We start from the raw sequence: 12,910 nt of genomic DNA, 5'->3' as shown, positions 1-12,910 counted from the left end.
TTTTCACCAGATGAGCTTATATTTCCTCCTTGGCATCGTGTTAAAACACACCTGAATGCTCAAGACCAGCAAACTTCTGCTTTTATAGAGGTGCTCCCATTTTGCTGATCATCAATCTGATGATCATGATGAACACCTGGCTTGGAAGCAGAAAGGGTGTGTTCTTTTTTCACATCACCTTATGTATAAAAAATGGAAAGAAAGAAAGGTTGGAAACCTGTTATGGAAAAAGTAACGTGTATTTAAAAATGACTGAAGAAATATTCTCATTAATCTAATCTATACAACTGAAATAAACAAAGTCAGGCTATGCTTCAGGTAGGTGCTTTTTTCTTTGTTTTTGCCTTCCCTCACTGCACGCGTGGATAGATCACCCTGTATTTACAGAGCCAAAGTGAGGGGGGTGAGAGTAAAGCAAGCCAAGAGGACTCACAGATGAAGCTGCTTGACTCGATTTGCTCTGGACCTCCTGATCGGCAGCAGATGCTTAATAGTGAGTTATTAGAGTAGAGATCAGCACTGACAGATCCAACGGCAGCGCTCTCAGCCCAGATGGAGGTGAGTCCTCAGCGCTTCGTATAACTCACCAGCTAATCCACTGAAATACAATATGCACTGCTTCACCTTTAAAGGTTAAGCACATCATTAGCTGTATCTATAAAGAATTTGTGAACAGAGCATCAGTACACGCAGTATGTGACCCAGGCTGGATTTCATCTTACTATCCAGACCTCGCTGAAGTTTAATTAAGAAAGTTTTCAGTTTCAGAGGATTGTTAAACAGCTCAGAAGAAGCCCTTAGCCCTGTAGTACATGGTGATGGATTGTTCCCATACGACTGATATGATTCGTTGATTAGTTTTTCCTGTGAAAATATTAAACTTCCTGTTGAGAGCTCAGTGTGGTTAATTGGACATTATAACGCACTTTGTAATTTTGTGTAAATGTGCGTCATTTAACAGCCATCTGCTGAACCGAGGCCACACGAGTGTCACATTTTGTGCTGTAGCTGTAGTTTTATTACGTATGAAACTGCATTTTTATTGTAATGGCAGACTTTTTACTTCCTGATTCAGTATTTGGAAATGAAAATCATCTATCAGGAAGCTTGAAATGCTCCAGTCTGCTTTCAAACATGGCTAACAAGAGCTTTTCAGCCCGTGAAGCAGGTTTACCTCACCGAATCCTTGAATCCTGATTCCTGTTCACTGCAGCACACACAGTGATAAGTGCATTATCATGACATAAGTTGTGTGGGTGGAGGAAGCGGTGAGAGAAGTCTCAGCGGATATTTTGCTGCTGCACGTACTCCTTTATTTTATATCCCCTATTTGCAAATGTGTGCTTGCGTGCTCCTTTCATGGATGTCCGTGCGCTCATGGGTGTGTGTGACAGATTACAGTGACAGCACGATGCCAAGTGCACTTAGATGGAAATATGGTCACCATCTGCTCAGAGAGACTGTTCCAGCTCCACCTGTGGAGAAGAGTTGCCTTATGATGAAAATGTCATGTGTTTGTCTGGCTGCTGTAAGTTTTTTGATTATGTAAGGTGCATTTTTGCTTTTTTAAAAAGCAGGAAATACAAAAAAAAAAAAAAAAACTTTACGAAGCAACTACTTGAATATTACTGCTAAACATACCCATCCCTTTATGATCGCAGTGCACCCACTCATTGGAGAAATTCCCTGAACCTTTCTCAGTCAGATTCATGTATTTTGTCTGTGAGAATGACAACTATCTACTTTATGAGTCTGCAGTGTCCCTGTTTTCTCAGTCAGATCCAGCACATGCTCGTAGTTGGTTTGGGTGATATTTGGGTAGTTGGTTTGGGTGATATTTTCTCTGCACACTTTGCAACAATGTGCAGCCGACAAATCTCCAGCAACTGTGTGATGCCATCATGTCAATATGAATCAAAATCAAAAGGTGATCCAACCCAGTGTTATCGGCGCACACTTAATTAAGTGCCGGCTGAATCTACACAGGATGCTTCCTGCATATGAAAGTCTTGTGGGTGTAATGTAAACCTCAAGGTTTCAGGTTTCATACTGCACCCGGATCCCACCTACTGATGCTACAAAAAAAAAAAAAAGGTTGAGCATGAATCTAAAACTGTAAAGTATAATGACTTCTGACACCTATCTCGAAGACAACACCAGGCTCCCACAAACATGAATTTTACACTATAAAACGATCCCCCTGTCTCACACTATATCGTGAGTGAGAAATTCAATTTAGTGGCTTTGTTAACGTTAATGTGCGCATTTCCTAAAAGGCTATTTATAAGCAGTAACAGTGCAGCATACACATCGCTTTCACAGAGACACGCTTCTCTGAAGCCTCGGGGATGCTTTGCTGGTGCTAACCTTAGCTGCCTTCAGTACTGATTGATCTTTAAGTGGGCGATAGAGCCCAGCAGAGGATGCAGTGCTGTTTCCTCCCAGATGGATGTCTGCCTGCTGCTCGTCAGCATCCGTCATACAGCAGACCTGCTGCTGAGCCAAGAAAAACAAACAAGACAAGAAAGGCTGTGAGTGGAGGGCAGGAGAAGCATCCCAGCATCGCAGCAACAGTACCTGTTCTATAATGTGAACGATTGTGTTTTAACCTGTGTTATAATGAGGCAAAGAGGCTAATGAAGGCTAAAGTTAGAGTGAACTCTTTTAATTTGTGTGAGTGTATTTGAATGATTCATTCTGATCGGCTTTTCACTTCAGTTTAGGAAACATCGGTTATGTGATGTTGGTGACACATCCTGAAGATTTCCCATGATGCACTAAACATTTATTTATCCACGCCTCTTCTTTTCTCCCCATGCATTTACACGCCACTACTGCATGTCATTAACTTTTATCTTTTGTCTCCAGTGGGTTGTGTTTGTCCTTGATCACAGGAGATGTTCAGAGTAACATGTATTGGTGCTTCTTCACTCTGCAATACAAAACGCCTCGATGCAGCTGTTGTTAGTCGATTCAAATACCCATTTTTTAACAGGTTTTCCAGACTCACAGTGTTGATTTGTTTCCATCTTAATTATGAAGCCATTTTTGAAGTTTTTACTTACTTACAATCGATCGAATAACTGTGGGTAATGTGAAAAATGTTGCTGATATCGATGTCGTTCGTTCTTAGGTTTATTTGGCATATTTCAGCTCATTATTTTGTTTTTGTCCCATATTTTACAGTTTTGCTTCCCTTTCATTCTTCCCATCAGATCCATCCAAAGCCAGACAGACACTTTATTAGGTACACCTTCATTCATTCATGCATTCATATATGCTCTTCTGCATACATTGGCTGTTGAAAGTGTTCCTTTCCTGATTAGATATTTTTGTTAGTGAGCAGTTGAATAAGTGTATCTAACAAACTGAATTAAAACTTACCTAAAGAACCATCCATACATCCATCCATTCGCTCCCGCTTATCCTTTTCAGGGTCGCCACACTTACATGTTTCAGAGCAAATTAATTGTGATAACCTTGTAAATACTAAAGGAGAAAAATTGTGTGAAAAAGTAATTAAGTAATAAACCTAAACGCTGGTTGTGCCACCCTTGACAACAAAAACTGCAACCAAGCATTTGCGATAACTGGCAATGAGTCTTTCACATCACTGTGGAGGAACTTTTAAGTCTCTTTATTTTCTGGTGGTTCCATCAATTACAAAGCATCCCCAGATCATCACACAACCATCACCATGCTTGACTGTTAGCACGAAGTTCTTTTTATGAAATGCTGTGTTAGTTTCACGCCAGATCTAACGGGACTCAGACCTTCCAAAAAGTTCATCTTTGATCACGTAATAATTTCCCAAAGGTTTCAAGGTTTCATTGAGATGTTTTTTGGCAAATGTGAGATCAGCCTTTGTGTTATTTTTGGTCAGCAGTGGTTTTCTCCTTGGAACTCTCCCAGTGGATGCCACTTTTGCTCAGGTTGGTTCTTACTGTTGAATCATGAACTCTAACCTTAACTGAGGCAAGTGAGGCTCGTAGGTCTTTAGATGTTGTTCTGGGTTCCTTTGTGATCTGGATGAGTCACTCAAACATGCTTGGAGTAATTTGATAGGGTTGCCACTCCTCTGAAGTTCGGCATTGTTCTAAGTTTTCTCCGTTTGTGGATAATGGCTCTCATTGGAGTCCCAAAGCCTAGAAATGGCTTTGTTACCATTTAAAAACTGATAAATAAACGTTTGGCAATACTCATCACTTCCGACGCTGGTCTTCTTGGTAATCAAAGTCACAGCCCAAGCTCTGTTGGAAATCTGTTTCACCTGCCTGCCTCCCTGGCACAATTAAAGGATTCACGGAAAACACTCCCTCTGGACTCCCAGCTTCTGGACACTCACCCGGACTGCTTTGGTCCTGTAAAACCTGTAAGGCGCTCTAAGTTTGCTTACTCTGACTTACTTGACCAATCGCCCCACTCACTGACATTTATCTCTCTGTGTTCCAGTGCCACTGCCCGATCATAGTTCATGTTTTTGTTCTTTAGGTTTATAGCTCATGTTGCCATCTCACAGGTCATGGCTCATGTTTTCAACCTTATTGTTCTCATCGTCAGTTCCTAGCTGCTACTTGGACTCTTAATTCCCATGTAAACAGTAAGGGTGGACTTAGTTTTTCACACTATTTTTCCTTTTTGGCTTATATTTGTGACATATAAAACGGCACTGTGTAATATATCATGTTGTTGTTCATCTGAAGTTGTATTAACTAACTTTAAGACCTGCCAATTACCAGATGATTTTTTTTATTAGGTCTGAAACCACTCTGCACACTTTCTGTGAATTTCTGTGAGGTGTTTGGATGTTCTCCTCATGCCTGGGTGAGTTTTCTCGGGTACACTAAGTTCGAAAGTTGGTGAGATATTCACTAAAACCTAAATATGAATCAAGTGGCAAAGGGGAGATTACCCTGTCAGTGCATCATGGCTGAATTGCAACCCCCTCCCTCTCCCGTTTCTTCTAATAATGTTTGAGATTTCCTCTTCCTTTCTCACCTTTTTTCCTTCTACTCCTTTTCTCCCTCCCTCAACTTCCCTCTAATTATTTTCCCTCCCTCCAGCAGAACACCACATACTGATGTAGACTGGCTCGTGCTGTGACTCTAGAGGCAGGCTACATGATTAGACCTGTGATTTGTGTCACAAACAATACTCACTAAATACACATACAGAAAATATTGCTTGCAGCAAGTGGATATAATTGATTAATGTACCCCTGATTTCAACAGAGCTGAGGGAAAAAGACTTTAGTATCTCTTCAGATTCATTTGAGACTACAGAAGAACTCCAGCGCACGAGATCTTTGGGCTCTTGTTGTTTTTCAGTGAGTCTGTGTGTGCACTAGATAACTCTGCAGATGCCAGTGTGTTATGGAGCGGAGATCAGAGCCGAGGCAGACTGATGGGCTCTGTCAGGGACGACTGGAGGACGCTGCAGTCACTGCGATAGCACAAGAGATGATGCTAATCCTGTTTGCTCCCTTCCTTGTCTTGTCTTTCCTTCCATTGAAATGCACGTGCATTCTTGTTCCTCTCATCTTTATTTATGTTTATGTCCCCTTCCTAAGCAGAAGACAGATATGGAGTTTCTGCAGGAGAGGCCCTTTGCTTCTATCCTCTCACTGTCCTGGAGCCATTAGGTGCATCAGGACAGCTGCTCGGCTGATTGGGCTCTGAAGCGGTGGACCGAAAGGTAACTTGCCAAATATCGATTCCCTTCAAGCGTCTGACCTCTAAAAGAACGGCCTTAGAGTAAAATCTGCTTGTCAGATTATGCTGTGATATGGTCTGTGCTGCTGTTCAGCCTTTCTGTGTGGGGGTTTAAAAAAAAAATACGAGCTTTGAATACTAGAAATAGGCTGAAGATACATTTATCCTTAAATACAGCATTTCTGTTTAACCTTTCCCAGTCATTATGTTCTCTGTTGATTTTTAGTATTTGCTCTTTTTGGAGTGACCTGAAGCGTTTCCTGAAAAAACAAAACAAAAAACACAGATATTTGCTCCTCCCTCTCATTTTATCTGTCCTTGAAGTAGCAGCACTGCCCTCATCTCTGTTCCGAGCCTCCAGCTTCATCCTCTAAAGAATTATGTGTGTCTGTCACTTTCTCATTTTCCTTCTCCTTTATCTCTACGTCTGAAAGGCTCCGAAATCCATCAGCTATATAATTGTACCTACATTGTTGTTAACATTTTCGTTAGCTGTGATACACACTAAAAAACCCATATATATAAATTCCAATACAAATACAAAAAAAAAATGAAATGAAATAAAATGCATATGTACATATAACAGTAAAAACTTTATTTGTTCATAAACTTTAGTTTTTTTCCAGTTTTATGGTTAAATATGTTTTTTTGTTTTTGTTTTACTGGATTGTATTTCTAGCCTCAATCTGCTTTATGCTCCATTTGCTGTATATTCAGCACACCCGTATTGGCCACTTTATTAAATACAGCTGCCAACTGCTTGTTAACGCAAATATCTGATGTAGAGGCATGCGTGGTCAAGAAACCTGCTGAAGATAGTCAGTTGTTGCAACTAAGATGTGCAGAAGAGCATCTCTGAATGCACAACATGTCAAATCTTGAGTAGCAGAACGCCACACTCGGTGCATCTCCTTTCAGCTAAGAAAAGAAAACTACATGATGCTACAATTCACACATGCTCACCAAAATTGGACAGAAGAAGGTTGGAAGATGTTGATCGGCTTGATTAGTCTTGATTTCTTTCTTAGAGAAAGACAGAAAACACATCCTCACTCCTTACAGCACAGACAGTGTGGAGGTTTAGAAAGTTCACCAGCTAGGTAATCAAAAGAGCAAATGGATCAGCAAGAACATACCTTACTGATTATATGCTACTGTGTGATCAATAGACCTTTTCCAGAATTGAGGATTATTAGCATGCTGACCCTGCCAAGCTGTTACAGTCTTCTGTCTTTGTGCAAAAAAACTAAACAAAACAAAAACAGTCTGTGGAAAAGAGGAAAATGAAACATGGGCAACAACATGGGAAAGAAAATCAATTTTAAAAAGTTTAATAAAAAGAAGTATGCAGAAGATGCTAAACATAAGCCAGGCTCCACATTTCAGGATCTCATGCTAACATTAGAAGAAGAGTAGAGTAATACAGTACTGTGCAAAAATCAAAGCCACCCCCCATTTCTTTATATTTTGCTTCCAAGGAGCCACACTTTCTTGTGAGCTTTCAAAGCGTTCTTGAGTAATATTTCTCCAGTTTTTCTGAAGGTCTTTCAGAGGTTTTCTCTGGGCATTGGTTACTTAATCACTCATTCTTTAGTCCAGTCCTTGCACCTGAACATTTTCACAGGAATTTTTTCTTTAACCCTGATCTATGAATCCCACGAGACTAAAAAGGGACCCTGCCCGAAACTTACTCACCTTAGCAAAGAACCCCCCCCCCCTTCAACCTTCTATGCTAGATATGGTCTATGCTACTGTAGAGAAAGTCAGAAAAGAACATGAAAGCATGGATCTATCCTGCCTTGCATCAACAGTTTAGACGGCCTGTAGTGTGTGGGGGATAGCTTCTTGGCATGCTTTGAGCCCCATACTATCAAATGAGCATGGTCTAAAACCCTAGAGCCTGAACACCTGAGTGTTGTTGCTGATCTCCATCCCTTCATGACCACAGTGTGCCAATCTTCTGATGTCTGCTTCCTGCAGGGTAATTTCAAACTGCTTTCTCGAACATGACAACGAGTTTGTTACACCCCTCTGCAGCCCCTAATCTCCTCAATGTGTTCAGTTGGTGCTAATTGGCCACACCTAGTCATTTGTGGATAAAAGCGTACCTGAGACAGGCTTTCCAGAAGGTCACTAGTCTTTGCCTTGGTGGCACCAGCCATTTTAGCTAACCTGCTATGCTATTTTAAGATAAAACCTCTTCGCACTTACACTCTGGTTAGTGAGAAGAGATTTTGAGCCAGGTCGTGACAGAGTTGACTGTACTCAAATGTCCTCTACAGTTACCAGATCTCAATCACCTTATATGGTGACACAAGAAATTCCCATCATGAATGTACAGCTGACAAATCTGCAGCAACTGTGTGAGCGTGTACACATAAAGTTTGATATCTGAGTTTGGCTTGTTTGTCATTTTAAATGAGTATACTAGACCTGTTTGGTAATTTAACCACCCAGGTGTCTTCTTATTAAGAACAAATGATTTCACTTGATTGTTTTCCTCCTGATTTTGAGTCTCTGATGATTTACAAATAAGTACTAAATCCCTTAGAGTAACCTATTTAACTCAATTTTCCCCCAAAACATCCTCATCATCATCCTCATGAAAAATTCCAGCTTTCTCAGGTGAATGGATTTTGACTCAGGTTTCACGTGATCATGTGATCCAAGTACAAACCCATGCAGCCCATCTGGGTAGAAGCAGTCAGTGCTCCTGGAAAAACTCACAATTAGACCTCAGCGGCGTTCTTCTTCTCGAGAAGTATTTTAAAAGTTACAAATGAATTTTAGTCATCACAGCAAAAAAAAAAATAGCGCACAGGTCTGAACAGCCACATGATTGCTCTCGCTCTTTTCTTACAGTATAACTGCAGTGGTTTCAGTTAAATGCAGTGCTAAGAAAAACATTAAAACTATTCTTGTATTCTGAGTATGCTTTAGAAAATGTGTCGTGATTTCTGACCCCACTGACAAGAATTTGTCTGGTGGTTGATGGTAATTTTCTTCCTATATGTTGAAGGCTGCGCGGGGGTCACCGAGGCACACTCCCCTCACCCTCTCTGTCCTCGCTCTCCTCCTGTGCCAGTGCAATCAGCCATTACTCTGCACTCTACCTCTCTTTATTAAACTTGGAGGCCACGTAAGGAAAACGCCAAAACTTTTTTTATTGATTGATTTTTATTGGTGACTTCTATAGCATTTCTGCATTCTGTCTCCTGGTGATCAGTATGTGTGTGGGTGTGTGTGTTTAAGTTAATGACCACAGTAGATAAAAATAACCAGACTCCCACAGTTTCTACCACCCACCGGTGTTGGGATGCTAATTGCAGCAGAGAAACACAGATTTCCTCTTTTAGCCCAGCTTGCAGCTTGAATCTCGATCCACCACTTTGATCCAGATTCAAATATTCCAACACCCATTCGACTCTTATGAGCTCCGGTACGCTAAAATGAGACACAGCCACTGTGAAGTCACCCACAACTCTTCTAAAGCCTGGGATGTGGCTTTTTTGGCCAGCATCATCTCAGTGTATCTATTAGCAACTGTGACATTAATTGGAGCATGTACTTTATGTGGTTATCAGAAAAAGGGGACTAGAAACTCAGATGAATGATGAACGAGCATGCGTGGCATCTGACTGAGAAAACAGGGACACTCATAAAGTAGATATTTGTCATTCTCACAGACAAAATAAATGAATCTGACTGAGAAACAGGAACACCAAAACCGAATACGGTGGCGGCTCACAGAGCAGGGCTGCCCTAAAGCACATCATGCTTTATTGTGCTTTTGTGACTCTATTCATCTACAAAATGTCCATAATGTGTGTTCAATAAGACCTGAAATTAGCCATTGAAATCAGTGTTTAATGATGTCATAGATCAAGGGCGACTAAAGATGTGATTGGACTTCTTTGTACTTCTTCTTTCTACTGCCAAGATCTAAAAATATACAACTAAATGTGATTTCCAAAATTTTTGCTTTTCTATATATTATTTTACATAGTTTAGCAGCACCATTATTACATCAATAAATATCTAAAAAGCTTATTTAAAGTAAGATGTGCCCACAATATAGACAACATAAGGATAGTTATTTTGTTGGCTTTGTTTTTAAGGTTTAGGTTAAACTGTCTTTAAAATGAACACAATTCCACTGTTGGGATTAGAAAACTCTGCAGATGGTTGTGCAGGAAAATCCCGATAGATGAGCAGTTTCTTAAATATTCAGCCTAACAAGCACCGTAATTGTCTGATTATATAATTGTATTAACAAGCATTTGAACAGGTGTAGCTAAAATAGGCTGGTGAGTGTGTATCCATCTTTTATCTGCCGACTCTTCTTCGTCTTTTCTCCATTACGTTTTTGGTCTTCACAGGATTATTGCTTAATAAGTCTAGCTGCAAAACGAATCTAATCTGTATTGACTGTAGTTGTACTTTGCTTTAATGCAGATTTGTAAATGTTACCAGCCTAACACTGAGCTGTAAACACACTGAAGTAATGTGATAATGTTTGCATTTAGCTATAAAGTGCAGTGTCTTAGTTCAGCTCCACAGAGTGACCGCATGTGCCTAGACTCCTGCTTTCTTCTGCTTCCGTGATCCTCCGGTTCACGATCCCAAACGCTGCTTCACGATAATCGCCCGACTCTCTAACCTCTCCACCGTGCACAGCTTCCTTTCTCCCAGCGCCCCACTTTCCATCACACAAGTCATTGAGGGAGGTTACGCATAAAGTCACGCTAATTGATTTGGCTTAAAATCCTCTCGGTGCACTCTCCGTTCAAACAGCTTTTTCTCCCATGTGACCTCGCAGCTCCTGTTTTCTAAAATGAGCATGAAATGAAAGGATTATAAAGGCTTTTTTGAAATAACAACCTTCACTTAAGGCTTTTAGCAAGGATATTAAATCGCTGCTCTATTGTCTAGTAGATTGTGGGCATCATTAAATGGTGGTGTGTTATTGTCTCTCACATTGTAAAAGTGCAAACGTTTTCTGCATTTCTTTGGAAAGAGAAAATGCTCTGATTTTGCCTTTGATATTTATCTCTTTAGTATTTTAGCTGTCACTCGCGAGCTCCTGCAATATATACTCCTGTGCAGCTTGACAGGTTGGGTTTCAGAAAACCTTCCACCCACATGACACAGTGGCTCCATCATCCAGCGGTCATCTTCCTAAAGAGCTCAGAGCTGTCAGAGAGCTGCTTCACGTGCTTCTTGCTCTAAATTCATCACTTCAGCTATTTGAATCTCATTCATTATAAATCACTGCTGATGTTTTCACTGAAGTCCTGTTGAACAAGAACGTCGTTGTTTTTTTTTTTGTTTTGTTTTTTGTTTTTTGTTTTTTCTTAAATCAATACCCAAGAAGTAAACACATCACCCATACACCGACCTCTGCCCACGTGGTCACTTCTTTTTCTACAGCAAACAGGAGAAACTGGTTTGGCATCAGATCGTCTTCTCACAGAGTGACTTTAAGTCGTATCATTCAGTATCAAGTGAACTTAAAAAGAACAAGAAACCTTTTTGGCCTTTAAGGCTCTGGGTGTATTTATAAGCTGTTGTCTAGCGCCCCCTGCTGTTTGAGAAAACCTGTACGCCTGTTGGTGTTTTCTGGTGGATCGGTAGAGCCATCCTTTCCAAAACAAGTGCATTTGAGTAATATGTGCAAGCACTTTAACTAACAGCTGTTTCAGCTTCCCCCAAACCACCTAGAGCATCACCAGCACACATTTACTTTTCATTCATTTTAATCTCTTCTTGGTGTCACAGGAGAACTCCGCACAGGCTTTGCTGCATAATTCCACTCATGTTGAATCCGGAGTTTAACCAGCAGCCTCCTTTATAAATGGACAAACATCCAGTCACATCTGTAAAGAATCACATTCACACACTCTCCAGTGTGTTGTTGTGTGAGAAAAAGCAGAGATTGGCACGCTGCTGGTTGTCTTTGCTCAGTTTCTAATCTAATTTATGCTGGCTAGCCTTTAGCTTTATTACATATTCATGAAGGTGTCTTGTTCACTTCTTACAAAGTGTCCAATCTACAAACATCCCAGCTTCACCAGCCATGATTTCACCTCATGACTGATGACATAACTGGCATGCCACTCGTTTGTCTTTTACTGTTTGCCTGTTTTGATGTCATCAGAGTTAAAGTGGAGTTATATATATATACCAGAAAAATATTTTTATTAGTAGCTGTCCAAGAGGGAATTTGTCTAATCGTTATGCACACACACACACAAACACAGACGAACCTTTTGTCCATGCATACACACTTTCTCAAACGCACCTTTAACAGTCCACTGTGGACAAGCTTTATTATGACGTTTTGAACTCTTAAATCTTAAGATTACAGTTGATTTACATTTGAATTACACTGTCACTTGCAGATTTGACATATCTCCTTCTACTTTACATCCTACCGCTGTCCCTCTGCTCGCTGCACTGGAACTTTAATGAGCTCCTCATCCTATTTCCAGTCCTCGCCGTGAACTTCACCTCAGCGGAGAGCTCGGCAAGGTTGCAGACATGAGAGGTCTGTCTGTACCACGGCGCTCCTTCCCCTCACTGCGGCAGCAGGTCAGACAAGGTGAAGGCTCCCTGCCGACTGTGATTCATGGCTGTGCTGGACAGACTTTAATGAGAGTAACTCAAGCCTTTTTATATCACAGAGAGTGCTGAAATAGCAAATGAGCAGCTGGGGAAAGACGTGTTCGTGTTGTATGGCTCGCATTATGGTATGCACACCGACACAGACAATAAATCAAAGATTTATGTAACTGCAACTGGACTTCTTTGGTTCACGAAGAGCAGGTAAGAAGTGAATGACCGTATGCAATGCTCCCCACCTTTATTCACCCCTTTGGCTCAGAGCGAAAGGCGCGACACCATTAGGGATAAAATATCTGGGAGTCCTCATCAGATTGTTCCTGAGCGTCACAATGCTGAGGTCAAGGTTTCGAAAACAGAACTTTTATATTACGCAGTTTTTTTCCCTAATGCAGCTTATTCACTAGTCTTTAATGGATGATATATGTATAATAAAAATATTAAAAGCCACAACAAACTCCTTCACTCACTTCAACCACTAACAACTGTAGATACCTGCTACCCTCAGGCACAGGCCGCTGTAGCTGGTACCTCACCTACACCTGGGGGTAGCAGTCGCCTTCATTTGAACTGTTGTT

The sequence above is a fragment of the Aulonocara stuartgranti genome, assembly GCF_965226115.1.
Source record: "Aulonocara stuartgranti genome assembly, chromosome: 4".
NCBI classification, from domain to species: Eukaryota; Metazoa; Chordata; class Actinopteri; order Cichliformes; family Cichlidae; genus Aulonocara; species Aulonocara stuartgranti.
Note: the sequence above shows the minus strand (reverse complement) of the source record.